The sequence below is a fragment of the Pelmatolapia mariae genome, linkage group LG5 (assembly GCF_036321145.2).
Source record: "Pelmatolapia mariae isolate MD_Pm_ZW linkage group LG5, Pm_UMD_F_2, whole genome shotgun sequence".
Lineage (NCBI taxonomy): Eukaryota > Metazoa > Chordata > Actinopteri > Cichliformes > Cichlidae > Pelmatolapia > Pelmatolapia mariae.
Genome location: NC_086231.1, coordinates 29,634,482 through 29,656,096, shown reverse-complemented (window position 1 = coordinate 29,656,096; position 21,615 = coordinate 29,634,482). Strand labels below are relative to the sequence as shown.

The 21,615-nt window shown below is 38.6% G+C and overlaps 2 long non-coding RNA genes across 2 annotated transcripts; both read right to left on the bottom strand.

Annotated features, from left to right (window-relative positions):
• Nucleotides 1-11,732: 11,732 nt before the first annotated feature.
• LOC134627231 (uncharacterized) lies at nucleotides 11,733-12,495 on the bottom strand. The gene is made up of 2 exons (XR_010093878.1): nucleotides 12,402-12,495; nucleotides 11,733-11,945 (listed from the first exon to the last, which is right to left on the bottom strand). It is a non-coding gene; the product is annotated as an uncharacterized LOC134627231 (long non-coding RNA).
• Nucleotides 12,496-13,101: 606 nt separating this feature from the next.
• On the bottom strand, nucleotides 13,102-14,590 carry LOC134627230 (uncharacterized). Its single transcript, XR_010093877.1, has 4 exons — nucleotides 14,470-14,590; nucleotides 13,687-13,798; nucleotides 13,287-13,375; nucleotides 13,102-13,173 (listed from the first exon to the last, which is right to left on the bottom strand). It is a non-coding gene; the product is annotated as an uncharacterized LOC134627230 (long non-coding RNA).
• Between the last annotated feature and the right edge of the window lie 7,025 nt (nucleotides 14,591-21,615).

The window sequence follows — 21,615 nt, the reverse complement described above, 5'->3', positions numbered from 1 at the left end:
GAAAAAATATTCAATATGACACAAATTGTTGTGTTAGGCTACCAACTACATGATACTCCACAGTCTGCTGGTAGTAGTAGTAAAGGAGTTATGTGCAATCCCTGCCACTGCAACAGATATTTGGATGGATGAAGAGTGCAAAATGTCCTTTATTTCACTACAGCCCTAATTATTCACATGCATAAGCACCCTTAGATACTTTGACCTAAAAACTGTTTAGGAATTTTATTTGAGTCTTCAGTTTATAGTTATAATGATAAACACTGTTTTTATACACACATTTACACCTACAACCAATATAGACTCACCAATTATTCTAAGAACAATTCATTTATGTAAAATAAATAAATAAATAAAATTATGTTTTAATGCTGGGTTGTTATATTGAAGGAGCTTTATACTGTAAGGTGAAAACACTCCTGTATTGTGGAGAAACCCCCAACAATCAAGTGACCCCCCTATGAGCAAGCATTTTAGTGACAGTGGGAAGGAAAAACTCCCTTTTAACAGGAAGAAACCTCCGGCAGAACCGGGCTCAGTGAGGGGCGGCCATCTGGTGCGACCGGTTGGGTGGGGTGAGCGGAAAGAGAAGAGAGAAAGGAGAGTATAGAGATGAGGAAAAACTACTGGAAAGAGAAGACAGACATTAATGACACGCAGCAGTGACTCATCCTGCTTCTGTTTCTCTGCAGCGGTGGTCCTTGACTCTCACTGAAGGTGTGAATGGAGATGTGGCTCTTGCCGTCTTCATAGTTTGCTCTGGCCCTCTAATTTGACCTGTCAAAGTAGTTTTGGTCTGGATTCCTTTTACTCACCGAGAGGGAAGTCTGTGTCCTGTAGCCACAGGTTGAGCAAGATGGACCCGTAGAATAGTGGCATTTCTTCTGGTCACGATCTGACCCTTTCATGTTGGTATGGTATTTTTCTGCTCACGTCTTTCCAATCAGTCCATTTTCCTTTAAGCTCTGGGTCACTCATATCCTTTTTATGTTCTTCGAGATGCTTCCTTTTAAACTGTGATTTAATTGGAAATGTCTGAGCATTTTTACAGGGACTGGGCCTGATGACATTGGGGCTGCTTCTCTGAGCTGAAGGGGGAGGACCATTTTGGCCGTGGGGTTAGGGTTTTTCTCTCCACTGTAGGGAGAGGGAAGTTCTGTTCAGCAGGTGTCAGAGGTGGGCTGGTGCAGAGAGCCACGCACTTCTGTCCCACTATCTGACGTCCCTGTCTTTGTTTTAAAGCTGTTAATGTTCTCATAGCAAGACAACGAATCATTCCATATGCTAAATTATTCACTCAAATGAAAACAGCATTTTCACATAAAGCAATTTATAGGTTATATATTTTTATAACCTTATCACTGTTTAAAGTTAGGCAATTGCGTAGTTTTTCACAGTTGCTGTTTCAGCATTTTTGGTTTAGTTTCTGTTAAATGAATAATGATGCAATGCGTTCAATATACGGTCTGTGGTGAAATGTGTTGTACGTGTGTCCACTGGGACGTTAAGGGAGAACAGTCACTCTAAAGAAAAAGTGTTGACTTACTAGGAGCTAAGGTGGCGCAACCATGCAAGGTGGTCAGTTTTTGCAAAGGCACGGTCCAGCACCTGACGGGGTGTCATCTGTTTTTCGGGATCGAGGTGAAGCAAGTTTTTCACCATTTCAACAAACATCAGGCGATCACATATTTCTGCAGTTTTATCTGCGTAATCCTGATGCTCGGTGAGGCAGATCTGAAAGGTGAAGAAAGCAACAAAGGTCAGCTAGTCTTATTTGAGTGTGTTATGTTCTCCACAGAAATAAGTTCTTCTTTTTTTGTGCCCACTAAATGGTTGGAAAGTATACTTACATGTGGGCAGAGTACTCTTTTACGCTTGCAACTAGTGCAAAAATGATTTTTAACTGGCAGAAGGAAATTCGACCACATCACTCCGGTTTTGGCCTCTCTACATTGCTTCCTATTGAATTTAGGATCCGTTTTAAAGTCCTTTTATTGGTTTTTAAATCTCTAAATGGTCTGGCACCGGTTTATTTGTCTGATTCGTTGAAGCCCCATGTCCCCGTTCGTTCGCTTCGGTCAGCTGAGCAGCTGTTGCTTTCAGTCCCTAAGTCACGGCTGAAACTTAGAGGAGACCGAGGGTTCTCTATTGCAGCTCCGATGCTTTGGAATAATCTTCTTCTCTATATTAGACAGGCTACATCAGTGCCAGTTTTTAAGTCCAGATTAAAAACCTATTTTTATTCCCTGGCCTTTAACTCTGTGGGCAACTGACATTTTTATTAATTTTATTGCTATGTTTGGTTTTTGCTATTGTATTACTATATTTATATTTGTACAGCACTTTGGTCTACCAGGTGTGTTTTTAAAGTGCTATATAAATAAACGATGATGATGATGATGATGTAAGGGGTCATCCAAAGAACTCAACTTTATTCTTCTGTTCTCCACAAACTGAATCTCAGACTCTTGGATATGGGGCGCCGTTTGTAAACTGAAACATGCCAAAATACTTTTCAGTTGCCTGAAAAGATGCGCAGCACAAAATGTATGTTTTACAATACGTTAAAAATCAAAGGTTAGAAAATAAATAATATCCTAATCAGTTTAAAGACTGGTATACAGAATTAACCAGAGCCGTGGTGAAGTGGTACGTACCTTCAGTTTCCAGTGGAAGTTGTTGCAAGAAATATATTTCATGTATATTTCAATACATTTCATGTTTTACTTAACAATAGTATATTACAGCATCACAACATCTGCATTACATGCTTACAGTTAACTGATTTTTGATAGCTGATTCACACATGAGGTGTTTAATGTATTTAAAGCTCTTATTTACCACATTTACAAGTTACAAGCTTCTTCATTATAACATGAGTATAATTTAATGTGATACGTGCCTGGTGTTCAAGCTTACATGTTTAATCCTGACCTGCGATGAATCTTTATCTTCTGCAAGCCAGGATCTAATGTAAATTATCACAGTATTACAAAACAAAGTACATCATAACTTCATTCATCTGTTTAAAAACAAATTGCATGACTATAGGAAGTGTTCCACTCAGTGCTGTCTCTTTGTGTTTTAACGAAGCCTTGTCTTCATTTTTGTCGATGAAGGTGAGAGTAATCCAAGCTGAAAGTATTCATTAAGGTTTCATTTTTAGTGTGAAAAAGGAGTAGCTCTATGTACTCCTTATATGTACACATATATAAACACCTTTTTAGGTTAGTATAATTATCTGTTGTTTAAATTTCTGCACTATGTGAGGCAGTATAACTGTAATATTGCTATGCTTGCATAATGACAATAAAGAGTCTTAAGTGTTTTTTTTATTTAAATGCCAATATATTACATGACCTGATATAAATGTTTGTGTCCATGGTTATGTATCTATTAAAAAAAATGTGATTAACTGTAAATTTTCTCCAGTACCAATAACAAGCCAACCCAGTTATTTGTAGATAATTTGTGCAGCAGAAAATATCATATAAATAAATGATGTGCAGACCTATATCTGACATTCACTCACATTTTGTTGTTGTTTCTCTTGTGAGAAATATTTTGCCATAAGGATGCTATAACCAGTTATTTTAATACGTCCAGAGGCAAACTCAATTTTGCCTCTGGACTTGAGGCAGATGGCGAGCCAACCACTTTAAAGAAAATCACCACAAAGAAGATAGACACGTACACACTCATACATACGTTCACTTAGAAGGACCTTTGAAGTCGGATGTTACTGAACCAATTCTTAATTCTTTAAAGGGCCCCGACGAATACTTGTATTTCATTTAAGTGTGCACACTATTCATTTTATTTCTGACAATTAGGGTCATTTTTTTGTTTTATACTCTTTCTGTATAAATTGGACGATTTTTCTTATGCATTATAACAATACAAGAGTGGCTACTCAGAGTCATTATTACTGCTCAGCTCTTTGGCTCCTTACGAATTTGGTTTCTTCTGATTCCGGCCAGGTTCTTGTTACTAGTTATTGTGCTGTAATTCACTTTTACATCTCTAACATTGGTTACAATAAGCTCAGCCCAGTGACGGCTGCACTAAACAATTAGGGCATGTGATACTGCAAATTTTGGTATTGATCTGATATCAATACCAATACTGATCCTTTTAACCTATAAAAGCAGCAAATCATCATTTTTCAATTTCAATTTCAATAATCGTTAAACCACTATCATTTTAGTTTTCCACAATAATTAGATAACACAATACATTTTCTTCTGAATACTATCATCACGTTTAGTGCGGGATGAAATGGTATAAAATGTGTTTTCTAAGGAAAGTGCAAAAAAAAAAAAAAAAAAGAAAAAAAAGAAATTAATTTCCACCCATTTCTTATTGGTGCAAAAGTGTGCCATGTCGACCAACAAAAAATGATATGGCAACACGAGGGATTTGGTTATTTAGGAAGAGGGAAAATTTTGGGAATGACAGCGAGCTTTGAGATGTGAGAGATTTGTGATGTTTCGCATGTCCGGAGTTTGTAGTTTGGGTGTTGTGTTGTCTTGTGCGGTCGATGTGTAGTGTAGCCGTTTGTTTTGTTTTGTGCTTCATAATGAGGGCAGTAGTGAATGTCATAGTTTCGGCTAAAAAGCCACCGAAGGCAGATTGTAATGTAAACACCGTCTCCAGGTGGAAAAACAGGAGGAGCGATGCACCTCCTGGCAGTGGCGTGTCAATCAGACTGGCCACCCCAGGTGCCACCCCGAAGCTCAAACAAAAAAATTCAATCGAATATGAAATGTACGATTATGTTTTCATAGTGAAGCTCAGATATCTGAGCGTAAGTAAATGCAGCACCGGCTCGTGCACTATGAGCGTCACCTTAGCAAAGGAAGGAGAGCCAAGCACGAAAGAGGCACCGCAGAAAACAATTTTTCAGCGAAAGAAAATGAGGAGAGAATAAATGTCCTGGTAAGTAATATTATGTTTGTTGAGTTTAGTAAACTTCGGTGAAATTAGAATACCAAGGAAAAAATAACACTTAAAGAATTATTGCAACCGTCGAATATTTCAGACAGTAGGCTACTGGGGGGAGGTAGCATAAGAGTTATGAGTTATAAGATATAATCTATGGAGGACCACAAGAGCCACGCGCATCGAAATAAAAAATTCTGTGCTTAATTTTAATAAACTGATTTTTAAAATGCTTTTCAAGTCTTCATTTCAAAAAACATTTTCGAATTGCACTTTAATAAACTGCATTTCAAAAACCTTTTTCGAATTCCACTTTAATAAAAACATTTTCGAATTGCACTTTAATAAACTGCATTTCAAAAACCTTTTTCGAATTCCACTTTAATAAAAACATTTTCGAATTGCACTTTAATAAACTGCATTTCAAAAAACATTTTCGAATTCCACTTTAATAAACTGCATTTCAAAATCCTTTTTCGAATTCCACTTTAATAAACTGCTTTTCAAAATCCTTTTTCGAATTCCACTTTAATAAACTGCATTTCAAAATCCTTTTTCGAATTGCACTTTAATAAACTGCATTTCAAAAACCTTTTTCGAATTGCACTTTAATAAACTGCATTTCAAAAAACATTTTCGAATTCCACTTTAATAAACTGCATTTCAAAATCCTTTTTCGAATTCCACTTTAATAAACTGCATTTCAAAATCCTTTTTCGAATTCCACTTTAATAAACTGCATTTCAAAAACCTTTTTCGAATTGCACTTTAATAAACTGCATTTCAAAAAACATTTTCGAATTCCACTTTAATAAACTGCATTTCAAAATCCTTTTTCGAATTCCACTTTAATAAACTGCATTTCAAAATCCTTTTTCGAATTGCACTTTAATAAACTGCATTTCAAAATCCTTTTTCGAATTGCACTTTAATAAACTGCATTTCAAAATCCATTTCCCTTTCCTGTTCGCTCAGGGATTAACATGTGGATTAGCAGTTGGATTAGCAGTTGGATTAGCAGTTGGATTAACAACTTCATTTTAAAAATCCTGCTGCTATTCAAATTAGCCACACCGTGGGATGTAAGGAGCTCTCTGATTGGTTGGTCAGACACAAGCTGATCTGCCAGCCTGGATTTTTCTAGCTCATAGCTTCGCCCTGCTAAGAAGCGTGTGTGCTTGTACAAAGGCCGTTCAGCCTCGGGATTTACACTCGGCTCGACACGGATATGTGAAGAATGAAGGGACCCTGCAGCGAAACGGAGAGCTCAACATCTGACTGAGTGCCTGTTTTCACAGTCTGACCACCTGTTGAAGGTAAGGTGCTAACATGGCTAACGCTGGCATCACCACACGTAGCTCCGTTATTTTAAGGTCATTTTAGCGTATGAAAGTTTTACGTCGCAGCTATATGAGCTAGCTACGTGTTTTGTAAGCTGCTGTGCTCTTCACAAATAAAGCTGGAAGCAGCTCAGACTGTTAGAACCAGCACTGAGCCCTGTTACATTTATATAGTGTTAGAGCAATGGCTGCAACCCACAGCCTTTAAACTAGCGATTAAAATGCTGACAGTAAACTCGTCAGTCCAGATGTTACCACATTACTTTGTGATACTTAGAGTTAAAACAACTGAGACAGGCTGATTAAAATAACAGCTGTCAGTTCTCTCATTCCTTATATCAAGACTGGAGATCACACTACTGATTTCAGTTCATTTAATATGTGAGAGCACAGATTCATTCTCAACTGGACATAAATGATGATCAAAGGTTATATATATGATGAATTCATCAAATCCCAGCCTCTAACACAGTGCGCTGAATCTTAGCTTTGAATGTCCAGTATATTCTAATCAGTGCAATGTAAGCATTCACTGAACCTACAGTATCTACACCTGTGTGGCACATGTTGTAAAGATACAGATAATGAAATTTAATTATTAATACAATATACATCATGAGAAACAAAAGCTGAAATTGATTCAGTTTAGTACTTTTCTCTGTATGCTCTGTGATTATAAAGGCCTTAAATTCTGTGATATATACTGTAAATGATTTTCACAGAGGTCTTAAAGTACTTAAATCACTGCTGATAGTCTGGTTGTTTATATTTTCACGTTTTTGTGTCTGTAGGGCTGTTTGATGATGATTTGGACTCCTCTGGGAGATGAGGACACACCCACATCTGTTCCATACTGCAGCCATTGATGGTGTTACGGCTCTGAGTCAGCTTTAGGCCATCAGATGCACACACTGGAAAACCAGCACCTTCATGCAGGAGAGACGGCCTCAGTGATTTAGGTTCATAAGCTAGTTCAAACATTTCTGGCCTCTTATCACTTAGATTCCTTAAGCTTAAAAGTGAATGCATTTAAAGCAGGAACTGCACACCTAGCTGTCAAAAGTTTGGCAGCATGAGTAAAGTTTTGTAGGGTCCTTGTTAAAAATTCCACAAGCACCAAATTTGTCATATATAGTTCATTTTGTACAGGACATTTTTGAAATTATAAACTATATATTCTAGTTATCCACTTGTCAGTAATTTTTGAGTAAATGGATGTCACTGATAAATCAGTGGTGATTCACCTGCAAATGTTTTTAACAAACTTTGTTTTTTGTAGAATTCATCAGCAGCTGTGAGGAGATACATTTGAATATCTTCTGGTTCCACTTTTCCTTCCCAGAAAGCTGAGCATGGCTAATTCCTGACAAGGACACACACCTCAGCGCTTATCATGGGTGTTACATCCTCCGTGCAGCAATTCCAGAGAAAACGAGAGAGCAACGACCACTCATTAAGACCAGCCAGAAATCTGTCCCTTTCTGGCAGCTGTGGAAACTTCCAATAAAAAAGTTTGCATTCTTAGAACAATGCTGGGTCATGTGTGATGTGTCATATGAGGATATTACATTTTGACTTAATTCTGCTCAATTAAGTGTTTTGATCGTTGATCCAGTATGGCAGCTTTGTGTTGTGCTGCAAGTTAAAACCCATTGTCCTCACGAGCACAGCATCTAACAACTCTCCTTAAAAAAGTCGATTGACTTTAACTAGACACAATGGTTTCCAGTGGGAGATACATTCATCACTCATCCATGACACTGGAGAAGTCACCTGAGTGAGTGATAAAACAATTTTCCATGGAAAATCCAGAGGAACTAAACTTTGTTGTTGTTTCTTGGGGCTCAATTTCAGCTCTAGCAGCATCTCTCAGAAGAAAACCGTTTTGCAAATAATCAGATAAAAAGATTGTTGAACTAGGTGGTATTCTCTGGGGTTTAAGACCAAACTCAAACAGTGAATTGACATTAGACTGGAATTCATAGGACGAATAGAAATACTGCTGAAGCTAAATGATTCATATATATGTATATATATATATATATATATATATATGTGTGTATGACTTTTTTTTTTCTCCAATTCACCAGGTCTGTAAAGTTCAGTATGACTGTGGTACATCATACAAAAGAATAAATACAGAAGACTAAAAACTTTATGTGAATAACTGTACTCTTCTTTAATATATCAGAAAACAAGTAAAAGTACAAATGTGCACAAGTTAGAGACTTCCTCAGTAAGTTTACACTCTTTTGGAGTGATTTTAATTGTGTGTTAAAGGAGAAAGAGATTAGGAGGTAAAGTAGAGGATGCAGAGTCTCCTGCATGAAGTCCAGGTGCTGGTTTTCCAGTGTGTGCATCTGATGGCCTAAAGCTGACTCAGAGCTGTAACACCATCAATGGCTGCAGTATGGAACAGATGTGGGTGTGTCCTCATCTCCCATCAAACAGCCCTACAGACACAAAAACGTGAAAATATAAACAACCAGACTATCAGCAGTGATTTAACTACTTTAAGACCTCTGTGAAAATCATTTACAGTATTTATCACAGAATTTAAGGCCTTTATAATCACAGAGCATACAGAGAAAAGTACTAAACTGAATCAATTTCAGCTTTTGTTTTTCATGATGTATATTGTATTAATAATTAAACTTCATTATCTGTATCTTTACAACATGTGCCACACAGGTGTAGATACTGTAGGTTCAGTGAATGCTTAAATTGCACTGATTAGAATATACTGGACATTCAAAGCTAAGATTCAGCACATTGTGTTAGAGGCTGGGATTTGATGAATTCATCATATATACAACCTTTGATCATCGTTTATGTCCAGTTGAGAATGAATCTGTGCACTCACATATTAAATGAACTGAAATCAGTAGTGTGATCTCCAGTCTTGATATAAGGAATGAGAGAACTGACAGCTGTTATTTTAATCAGCCTGTCTCAGTTGTTTTAACTCTAAGTATCACAAAGTAATGTGGTAACATCTGGACTGACGAGTTTACTGTCAGCATTTTAATCGCTAGTTTAAAGGCTGTGGGTTGCAGCCATTGCTCTAACACTATATAAATGTAACAGGGCTCAGTGCTGGTTCTAATAGTCTGAGCTGCTTCCAGCTTTATTTGTGAAGAGCACAGCAGCTTACAAAACACGTAGCTAGCTCATATAGCTGCGACGTGAAATTTTCATATGCTAAAATGACCTTAAAATAACGGAGCTACGTGTGGTGATGCTAGCGTTAGCCATGTTAGCACGTTACCTTCAACAGGTGGTCAGACTGTGAAAACAGGCACTCAGTCAGATGTTGAGCTCTCCGTTTCGCTGCAGGGTCCCTTCATTCTTCACATATCCGTGTCGAGCCGAGTGTAAATCCCGAGGCTGAACGGCCTTTGTACAAGCACACAGGCTTCTTAGCAGGGCGAAGCTATGAGCTAGAAAAATCCAGGCTGGCAGACAGCCTGTGTCTGACCAACCAATCAGAGAGCTCCTTACATCCCACGGTGTGGCTAATTTGAATAGCAGCAGGATTTTTAAAATGAAGTTGTTAATCCAACTGCTAATCCACATGTTAATCCCTGAGCGAACAGGAAAGGGAAATGGATTTTGAAATGCAGTTTATTAAAGTGCAATTCGAAAATGTTTTTTGAAATGCAGTTTATTAAAGTGCAATTCGAAAAAGGTTTTTGAAATGCAGTTTATTAAAGTGGAATTCGAAAATGTTTTTTGAAATGCAGTTTATTAAAGTGCAATTCGAAAATGTTTTTATTAAAGTGGAATTCGAAAAAGGATTTTGAAATGCAGTTTATTAAAGTGCAATTCGAAAATGTTTTTATTAAAGTGGAATTCGAAAAAGGATTTTGAAATGCAGTTTATTAAAGTGCAATTCGAAAATGTTTTTTGAAATGAAGACTGAAAAGCATTTTAAAAATCAGTTTATTAAAATTAAGCACAGAATTTTTTATTTCGATGCGCGTGGCTCTTGTGGTCCTCCATAATAATCCAAGTCGTAACATTGCTGTATGGAGCTGCAGATTTGGTTGCAGGTTAACATAGCTGGACTGGCCATCGGGCATACCGGGCATTTGCCCGGTGGGCTGATGACTTATTTATTTATTTATTTTTGTAATGGCAAGAACAATGAGAGGTGGTGGATCGGCCAGATGCTGGCCGATGTGTAAAAATAACTCAGTTGTTTGGTGGTGGCTATGGCGGAGCTTCCACAGAGGCCAGCAGGTGGATGAGGGAAGGGGAGGCAGAGGGAGGAGAGGTCCGAGTGTCAGGTGAACTGAACTTCAGGTAAGAAGTTATGACCTGCAGTCTATCTGGGTCAGATATAAACTAGAGATGGACCGATCCGATATTACGTATCGGTATCGGTCCGATACTGACCTAAATTACTGGATCGGATATCGGCGAGAAATAAAAAATGTAGTCCGATCCATTAAATATCAAAAAACACCTCACAAAACTTGCCACATGGAGTAACTCGGCTCATAACCGTAGCACGTCGGAGCAGTGTGCTCACGTGATAGAGCGGCTGTGTGTATTTGTAGCCTCGCTAGCAAACCAGCATTTCATCTCCGAGGAAGTTATCCCAGAGAGAAGTAAAGCAAGTGTGTAAGTTCATCTCTGAATGTTCGTAAAGCATTCCCACGTTAAGCTTAACAACCGATATATTTAGCGACTGCCTCTCTCTCTCTCTCCCTCTCCTGCCGCTACTTCATGAAACTGCTTAATGATCAGCTGATCGGCTTTTCTGTCGCGACTCCGTCTCTCTTCTTTGTTTTTGGCCCACTTTGCACCAGAAAGAAGAAACCATTGGCTGAACAACAGCAGCACGTTTAAGCTTGATAAGCTGTTGTTAGAATTTATTTAATATTACTTTCTACACCAGGATCCTTTTCTATGTAGCTGACGGCTGGTAACTGTGCAGGGGCGGATCTAGCAAAGTTTAGCCAGGGGGGCCGATAGGGCATGAACAGGGAAAAGGGGGCACAAAGACATACTTATCTTTCTTATTCTCATTTAAAATGTCTAGCTTTTAATAAATAATTATCTGAATCTTACACCCAAAGTTTTAATCTGATGTAAAATGTATAGAAGTCCATTACTGTATATACCCAGATAGCAAGGAAACATTGAAACAATGTTGAGTCAATATCAGGCAATGTCATTGAACCAACGTTGAGATCTGACGTTGACCCAACGTCACTCTTGCACCCATTTTTAATGTTGAAACAACGTCAGGTTTTGATGTTGAATCAATGTTGAAACCTGACATTGATTCGATGTTATATTTTCTAACACTGTTGACATTGAAACAATGTCAGATTCTGATATTGAAACACTGTTGAGCTATGGTGTTGATTTTCCACCTCTTTCGCACAGTTGCTTTTTATTGAAAAAAAAACAAAAAAAACAAAAAAGGTCAATAGACATGTATCATTTGCAAAATACTTTATTAAAAGACAAAGTTTCCTATTTACATTTCTATGTTTCACGTCACTTTTTATTATTTACTCCGGGATGGGGATGGATGATGTGCTTCCTGCGCGCCACCCGTACGATCTGGAGCATATCTGAGCCATTTCTGGACTGCTTGAGCAAAGACCAACTCAGACATAGAGTTCGCCCCTACCTGCTGCGCCAGGCCATCTAGGACAAAAAATAGACACACACACAAAAAAAGGGAATTAGAGCACATGAATAAGCTCTTGTTAATTGTCTTCAGCAGGGAGAAAGTATGTAAACTCCTAGGCTGATAAACATGAAAGTCACCAGGTGGAAATCAGCAAACTGCCGCATTTGATTCCCAAAGAGCTATAAGCTGAAAATGTGATATGTCTTAGCATGGTGTGCCGTGTATCCTTTAAAAAAAAAAGAAAACATGGGTCCTCGGGCTGTACAAAGTGTACAACCCGAGGACAAAACAAGCCGAAGACCAAAGACTCCATCTCCAGATTAACCGGACATGAAAGTCTTGTTATTAAGAAAGACAAAGTAATATAGCAAAAAACAGACATAGGAAATGTGAAACGCACCCAGCACATCAATTGATCCCTTTATTGTTCACTTTAGGCTCATAAAACTACAATAAATGTTAAAACTTACCAAATATGCATCTGCACGGCGCTGTCTCTTTAAATGCCCTTTTTTGCTTTGTCTGGTCCTTGTTTTTTTTTCCCCTGTCCAGTTGAGTACAGAGGTCAGCTCCTTTGTAATGGCATAAACCATTACACGGCGGACTCGCACCTCCAGTGTGGTCCAGCAGCACCAATCAACGCAAAGCGTCTCACCTATAGACACATTTTAAGAGATGGAATTAGCGAGTCTCATGTCTTAAATGTGTATGCAAGTGCCTGTGTGTTTACTTCATGTAATTGATGATAGAAACATGTCATTTAGTTTTCCCTAAAGCCTGATTTTCAAGTCATACAAAGAATAAACCAAAGTATTGGCAGTGCAATGTATTTCTATTCCCTTTTGTTGGATATTCATTTGTTAGTTCTTGTAACTGCTAAAAGTGTTTACTAGTTTTTGCCTGTCACATATATTTGTTATACCATGTAAACTGTGAAATTCCAAGATTTTCAAACTTGCCTTGTAATAGTGGCCTCACAGAGTCTCTGGAATCTACAGAAAAAAAAAATCACAACAAGATGACATTCAGGAGTATAAATTAGGTTTTTTTTTTAGATAAGAGTACAATGACATTGTGATGCAGCTTTAAAGCTTTTTTAAAAGCATACCATCTATAGGGAAGACATCAGACTCTGCATGCTGGCGAGATCGCAAAGCTGTGTCGGTTTGTGCCGGAAGCTGGGTGGGGCATTATGATGGTTGCTATCAGTGGGCTGGGGGGCAGACTGCGGAGTGATGAGGGCTGTTTAGAAAAAGATAATTTTTTAAGTATTTAAGAATACAGACAACTTGTCAAAAAAGTTTCCTCGTGTCAGACACAGATATGTACACAGACACTAGACAGTATTTTATTACCTGGTATTTTCACTCGAGGGGCCTGGGGAAACCGTTTTTTTGTAGGCTGCTCATCCTCTGAGTCCGTATATGTGTACAGGGGATTTGGTCTAAAGAAAAGAAATTAAAAACGGTCTTAAGTAATTGTAAATATGCTTTTGGCATATTGTTTCCTAAAGTTAGTTTGATTTCTAACAACACACACAGGAAACAGAGACGTGCAAGAAGGTACAGTATACAGTGAATTTTTGAAGTGCACAAGTGTACACGGCTTTGCATTTTTAAAAAGTTTACAAACTTCCACTTTTTGGACTATATTATGTGGTGATATTGCAGTATGCAAGCACCACAGATATGTATAAAAGACAAGATCATAAATTCTTAACAATCAAAGATATGTTTGTGAATAAAAAGGTTTTACTTGTGCTTTCTTTTAAGACTGGTCTGGGTTTCTTCTTCGGACTGAAGGTCAGACGTATCACAGCGTTCACGTGGATATCTCTGAAGACTGCGTTCTGCTTCGTGAAATGTGCCTGGAAATACAAACACAATGTACGGCCAGACATACATTACGTGTGGACAAAAGGTGCAAACGCATAGAAAAATCAGCGGTTTCAAAAATACGCTGGTACGTGTGGACGTAGCCTTATTCATTATTCAAGGCACAAACGGAAAGTCATGTACGCGTGCAATGTAAAGTTAGTTGAGCGTGCAACGTACAGTCACGTGGGCATGCTGCGTGAGCATTCAAACTGAGTCTAAAGTTTTCGTGTGCGCATTGAAGCGAGTGCTCTCCAATCATCAAAAGTAACAAAGTCATTGAACACGTTTATACAGTTAACTTTACGTTTATCAATCATATATCACAGATTTAGAATTTTTTGTAGTACTAAGCAACTACAGAGCGAAAGTCTGGGTCAAGCGCCGAGGCGACGGCAAGAACAAAGGAAACCTCGAAGCGTTAAAGCTAGCTTTGTAAGGGAATATAACGAAGAAATTATGAAACGAAAATGTTTTCTTTGTTGATATACTTTGTTCGCAGTGCAATTTATTTGTTGCCGGATTGTAAGAAGTAGACACAATTTAAATAACAGTAAAAAAAATAAACTCGTTAATGTACAACATTAACGAGTTTTTTTTTTAATGTTATTCAAATGCAAACATGGAAATAACGAGTAGGAAAAAAAAAATCATTCATTCTTACCTTATACTAATCGTGGTGTAGGCCAGTGCAGTGCATGAACTGATGCCTTCTCCGGTCAATTCCGCTGAGAGTAAATCAAATGTCCCGCTCTACTGTAGAAGACAATGAATACCTGGGGAGGGGGGGGGGGTGTACCAATGTGAGAGGGGTGCTGCGGAATAGTCCAAGTGATCGCTGCTTTAATTTCCCGGTCAACTATACATAAATTGCACGTAGACACGATTTTTTAAAGCTGGTGAACTAGACCAAGTCACTGATAACAAATGAACAATAAATCTACTTTCTCTGGTACTTTATACCCGATCAGTTGCAATGCAATTTAATGCTCAACTACAAATCGATGGTTTTTGATGGTGACCGGAGCCGAATGATCGTCAACTATAAATAGACGTTTTCTCGACGTTGTTGTTGTCACCTGGTCGACTATAAATAGATCAAATATCAATGACAAAAAAACAACGGTGAATCAACATCGTTACAACGTCTCTATAGTAAGACCGTCGGTTTACCACAGTATTTCAACGTTGTTACAACATTGGCATTTCAACCCCGACCATATACGACGGTTCGGATGAAAAATCAACATAGATTCAATGTCGTCTTGCTATCTGGGTAGTAACTGTTAAGTCTAATATACCCTAGTAAGCTAGTACTTTTTCCTTTGGGAAGATACCATCTGTGCAGTTTGCAATTCTGTTGAAGAAAGATATTGAATCTATTTAATTATTCTTGAAAAATAATTTAATTCTGTGCATTTTTTTCACACTGCATCAAATAAAAGTTGATTACATCGATTAAGCATCATGAGGTGGAGGGTGGGGGGTGGTTCCCTTTTTTTTTTTTTTGCTGGGAGTTTGCAACCCTATTTGTTAGTTTGCTTAATATTTCTGCTAAGTACTCTTTAAAATACCAGAATAGGGAGGATGGAGTAGGTTTAAGTTTATTAGATTGATCAGTGTTGCTGAACTATGAAATATTTTGGGTGCAGTGTATTTTTTACATACAGGTATAACAGAATAGCTTTAGTGTTGTTGTTTATTTAAACTTGAGTATAAACTTATACAAAATGCAGCAATATATTAAAAAACAGTTTTATTGATTAAAAAACACACTATATCAGATTAATATCGGTATCGGCAGATATCCAAATTTATGATATCGGTATCGGACATAAAAAAGTGGTATCGTGCCATCTCTAATATAAACCAAGTTTAGGTGTAGTTTATTTTCGTTGTGCTGACTTTTTACCGTCAGTTACAATAACTCGTACTAGCTAGCATGACGGAGTTTTTATACAGCTGGGTGGGTGCTATGATGTTACTGATAGTGAACTTTATTTTATTCATAAGGTTAGTTAGTAGAGTTGCCAACGGCTCCTTAGAAAATGGAATGGTCCCTCATTCAGAGAAAATATTACGCGTTTCATATTGAGCTGAGAAGGGACGCAGTTTGTCCCGAACTTTAGCTAGAATGGAAAAAGACACAAAGCTGGATTTATTCTGTGTGTTTATGCTGCACAGCTGTTTCTTCATTCTCTCTCCCTCCCTCTCCTGTTGCTACTTCAATCATAAACTGATCGATGATCAGCTGATCGGCTTTTCTCTCTTGTTTATTTATCGCCCACTTTGCGCCAGAAAGAGGAAACCAGCGGATGTCGCGCTAAACAACAGCAGCACGTTTAAGCTTGATCAGCTGTTGTTAGAATTTATTTAATATTAATTTCTAGTATCAGCTGATGTTTGCTGGAGCCACAGCTGTAAAAGCTGCTGGTCATGATGTCGGTTTGGATATCCTGGTGAGAGGGAAACATGAAGATGAAACCAGGAGATGTCCTTATTGAATCATCAGAGCTGAACAGGTGATGGAGAAACAGGTTTTCCTTTTAGGTGACATGAATGAGTTGAAGGGAAGTTATGAACTGTTTCTGAGAGACAAATAACACCAGGATCCTTTTCTATGTAGCTGAAAACTGGTAACTGTGCAGGGGCGGGTCTAGGAAAGTTTTGCCAGGGGGCCAGGTAGGGCATTAACAGGGAGAGGGGGGCACAAAGAAATACTTTTCTTTCTTATTCTCATTTAAAATATCTAGGTTTTATTAAATAATCATCTGAATCTTGCGAACAAATTTTTTATCTGACGTAAAATGTATAACGCAGCATAGAAAGTATTTACTTGCTTTCAGGTTTCATTCAAATGTTAGTCTTTTCATTTGTTTCCCCACTTTTTTCCTGTTTCAAAATCAAACACCAGTTTGTGAGAAGATTATCTTCTTTTTTTAATAGGCAGATAAAGTTTTGCATTGGCATTGGCTAATTTGCCAATTGTATGTTAAAAATGTTCGTATTTTAATATTCAAAAATGTTTTTGCCCAAAACATATGTGCACTATATGTCAGTAAAAATACTATGCAAATATTGCTGTCCTTGAATGCTGAATAAACACCGACAAAGCACTGATTGTATCTCTTGTACTTTATCAATGCAGTATCTAAAAACTTTGCACCGTAGTGGTTAAAATCTCATTCTAATAAGAGTTAAAAGCGCATTCGGTTATTAGGTTTGTAGGGTTATTGAATTATGGTTAACGGTTGGTAGAAATTTTTTTTTAAACATTATCTGCCAATTACATCTGCCACCCTTCTCCAAATCTGTGCCCCTACCTGGCCCCCCCAACAAAAATTTTCTAGACACGCCACTGCCTCCTGGCGTCAGGCCTGCAGGGTTTAGGCCTGTGGTGTTCTCACATGTTTAATGTAACTTAAATGTTTAATTATCTGGACTAAAAAATTAAGTTATAGACTATATTTATATGAAACGTGTATACTTACTGCATTTGGTGTGTTTTAAGCATATATAATGCATATTACAAGATGTCACACCATCATGTGTAAAAGCATGGCTTTCATTTTGCCACCCCATTTGATTTCCGTGCCACCCTAAGAAAATTTCTCTAAATCCGCCCCTGCATTTAACAACATTTCTCAGCATTGTATGGATGAACAAGATCCACCTATCTTTAAATTTGAAGATTTAGAGGTACTCCTCAGTATGTGGCTTCATGACTTGGTAGGGTGATACATTTGCTCCACATGATGATCCCTGGTTTGAGACCAGGAGGAGACAGTATACCCAGGTGGATTGTGTCAGGAATGGCATTTGCCAAATCAAAGGTGCAAATCTATCTGCTGTGTCAACCCCTTGTGAATAAAGGGGCAGCTGGTAGAAGTTTAAGATGTACTCCAAGGCAGGTTTAGTTACCTTTGGACAGAACGAGGTTAGCTGTTTGCACCACCAGTTTTTCCCCTTCAGCTAACTGGGTGCTGGCCTTATATTTAGATCACAGACAAAAACGCGGCATTAATCTCCTCTAACTCCCATGATGTCGACTTATTCTTTTAACATCTGTGAAAACCAAACCATGTGATGTAACAGGGTTTTTTTTCACCATGATATAATATAGGTATAATTTTTAAGTAAGCTCAGACTGTGTGGACCACTATAATAATATAGCTCAGTCTGCAGAGTGGTATTAAGCTCGGAACGAAGCGATAAAGATGTTCAATACTTCATATGTATTGTGATAATCAGACACTTTACTGTTCTACTTCACACAGAGATTCTGCACAAATGGGCCTCTTTAGACTTCACTTATTTCCATATTTCTGCTGAAAATTTGCATCTATATGCTCACTTTAATCAGGATGAGTCCATTTTGCACTACATCAGGACTTTGTTCTATTTCCCATCCACTTCTTGAGTAATGATGCGATCTGATGGATGACTAGTCGATCCTTTTGCTCTAATGAGACAAAAAATAGGAAAAAAGGAGAGGAATGACCAGAGTCTCTGGCCCTGTCTCAGAGGACACTGGTGCACTGTTTCTGTGGAAACCAGCAAAATGATAGCATCTTTTACCCAAGGAAGGTTGAGAGCATATATATGTGCTCATATATGTTCTCAGGACGTAGCATAGTGGTGTCATGGTCTAAAGGCACAGATCGTGTTTCGTAAAGAGTCACCTCAAAAACAGACACTTGAAGCTGGGACTAATCTTAACAAAAGGTGAGCCGTTTATTTTAAGGCTTCACGAAAATACACAACAGAAACCAAAAGAAGAGTGAGACTCTTATTAATGGGAAACTAAACTGGGCAAATCTAAACACTAAGAACAAAGAACATGGAGTGTGAAATGTGGAACACGGAGGGAGAAGAAGTGACGTTCTGGCACTGGAATCATAAATACACAATAGGGAGATTAGAGAAGTGGAGGCAGCCGGGAAAACAGGAGGAACGAATCAGGCATAACGAGACAGGGGAAGCGAAACTGAACACAATGCACTTGAGATGAGGGACTGACAAAATAAAACAGGAAGTATCACACACACACAAGACTCAGACAAGGATACCCAAGCATGACACCAGCACAGTGAAAAACATAACCAAACATGGGAGCACATAGTGGACAGGGGAGACGAGGACAAAACACGAAGAAGAACATGATAAGGGAGACAGAACATGGAGACATGAGAAGGAGAGGGGGAGGGCCAGGGAGCAGAGAGTGAGGGACACAGAGAGAGGGAGACAAACAGGGGAACGCTAAGGAACAAAACACAGAGATGAAAACTAAGGCTGATGTGGTAAAGGAGATACTAAAACATAGAAAGGACTGAGGGACAAGAGGGGAACACAAAAGGAGACTAAACAACCTAAAGTAATCAGAATTACCCAACAGGGAAATAATAACAGAAAATTCCAAAACACAAGGAAAATTAACTGTACCAAAAGATACTAAGAACATAAATCACTTTGCGAGATCACAACAATAAGTAAATAAGCACTCAAAAGTCCAAAACACAAAAGGCTAGGTCGAAGACCCAGAACCATGACAGGGAGAGGTTACTGTCACCACTTTGAGGAACACTTACAGCAGAATGTGTGACACCTACAAATGTTTGGTTACAACTTTATGTGGAACCTTCTAGATACATCTCTGCACTGGGTTATATTTTATATTTGGAAAAATGCTGCTTTGTTGCTGCGATGATGACAAGTGTTGCGAGTGTGTTATGCAGGGAGATGTGAAAGAAGACTTCAGACTTTCCTAATCGGGATGATTTTGCATCAAAATTTGGGCTATTTTTGGTCTGTGAGCGACAGCAATTTATCAAAATTTGTCACAGTTAAATTTGTGTAAGCAGACAAAACAAACCCTTTTAAATGCCATAGGTTTCAGACCAACTATTTACTTGCAACTGAATATTTCAAAAGTTAGTTAAAGCAACGCTAACTGAATGTGAGTTGTAGACAGGCTGACAGATGAGGTCAGGTGGGAGTCTCCATGGACTATGCTGTATGATGCAGATGACACCGTGACCTATAGTGAGAGTAGGGAGCAGGTAGAAGAGAGCCTGGAGAGGTGGAGGAATGAAAAGATGTTCAAGTGAACTGTTGATCAGTGGTTAGGGAGAAAAGATGGGCGAAAGTAAAAAAGAAGTTAGACAGAATGCAGGTGTGTGAATGAAAGGGATGCAGGTGAAATGGTGAAGAGGTAGTGAAGGTGGATGGGTTTAAATACCTGGGGCCAACCAACGGGCAGTGTGCAAGAGGCATGAAGAAGAGAATGCAGGCAGGCAGGGTGAAGCAGGTGAAGAGGAGAGATGGGCGTGACAGAAGGATGGCAGCAAGAGTGAAAAGGAGGGTTTACAAGATGGTATTGAGGCCTGCTATGGTGCATGGCACTAGCAAAAAAGATAGGAGGCAGAGCTCTCAGTGGCAGTGGCAGAGTTGAAGATGCTAAGATTTTCATTGGATTAGAAGTGGGTATATCAGAGAGACAGCTCAGGTCGAGTGCTTTGGAGACGAAGTTAGAGAGGCAAGGGTAAAATGGTTTGGACAATTGCAGAGGAGGGATAGTGGATACATTTGGCAAAGGAGCTGCCAGGCATGGGGAAAAAGAGGAAGACCACGGAGCAGACTCATGGATGCAGTGATAGAGGACATGCACAGGGCTGTTGTGACAGAAAAGGATGATAGGAATAGAGGGAGATGGAGGCAGTTGATCCTAAAGGGAGCAGATGAAAAAAAGAAAGACACATAAAGTAGCACTATTTGTTTGGGTAATTCTTAATTATCAAATCTGTAATTTGTGATGAATAGTCAGCTCATGTAAATTAACAACTTAAATTCCTTGGTGGTTTAATAACTGAACCTCTCACGTGTGAATAACTAAATTGTGGTCTGTTTTACAGATTACTGTGGACATAGAAGGGTGAGACTCTCAGACACTTGAAAGAGAAAAGGAAATTAATCCTTTTTAATAAAGGCAGTGACAAGGAACATTTTTTTCTTGCATAAAACAAGACAGACGAACTCTTCCCCAGCAAACGAAGCCTGAGTATTGTAACAAATAGGCTTGTACTTGTTAGCAATTAAGTGACTTACTCATTGCAGTGGGATTGCATTAAAGCGAGTGGCCTCCATTAATTACCCCTTAAACATCAGATTAATTTGCAGCCTAAGAGTTTTAGCCTAAACAACTTTCTCACATCTCTACTTACACCTCACTCACCTCAGCGAGGTCCGGTGGTGGCATTTAACTAAAAAGAAAATTATCCGGAAATGTGACTCATGCTATTTCACAGTTGTTTGTGATTTCAGCCCTTTAACGACACAGAAACACAGGAAGAACTGAAATGACTCCATCAGAGCCAAGTCAACAGGTTGCTACTTACAGATCGGTTCCTCGTGTTCTGATAACGGGCACTCTGAGATCCAAAGTGCTTTTGGGAGTGGGTGGGGTGTGTGTGTGGGGGGGTTATTCATTAGCTGTCAGCATTACTCATGGCTGCAGTTAAAGTGAGGCTATGCTTAACATTTTTTAATTAAGTGCATCTTAATTAATGCTGCTCTCCCTCCAATTGAAAGGTGCTGAAACGATGTTCACTGGGTTCCAAAATAGACGATTTTGTAATGGCATGTACATTTTGGGACTGTGTTAGGCTACATTATGCATGTACACCGTCACATGCAGTATATTGATGGGGGTCTGCGGTAATAACATATTTGCCCCAGAGCAAAAACAAATATAATAACTGCACATGTTGCTGCGATGTTTCTTATTATTAGCCCTCTGACTAGGAGAGCTGTT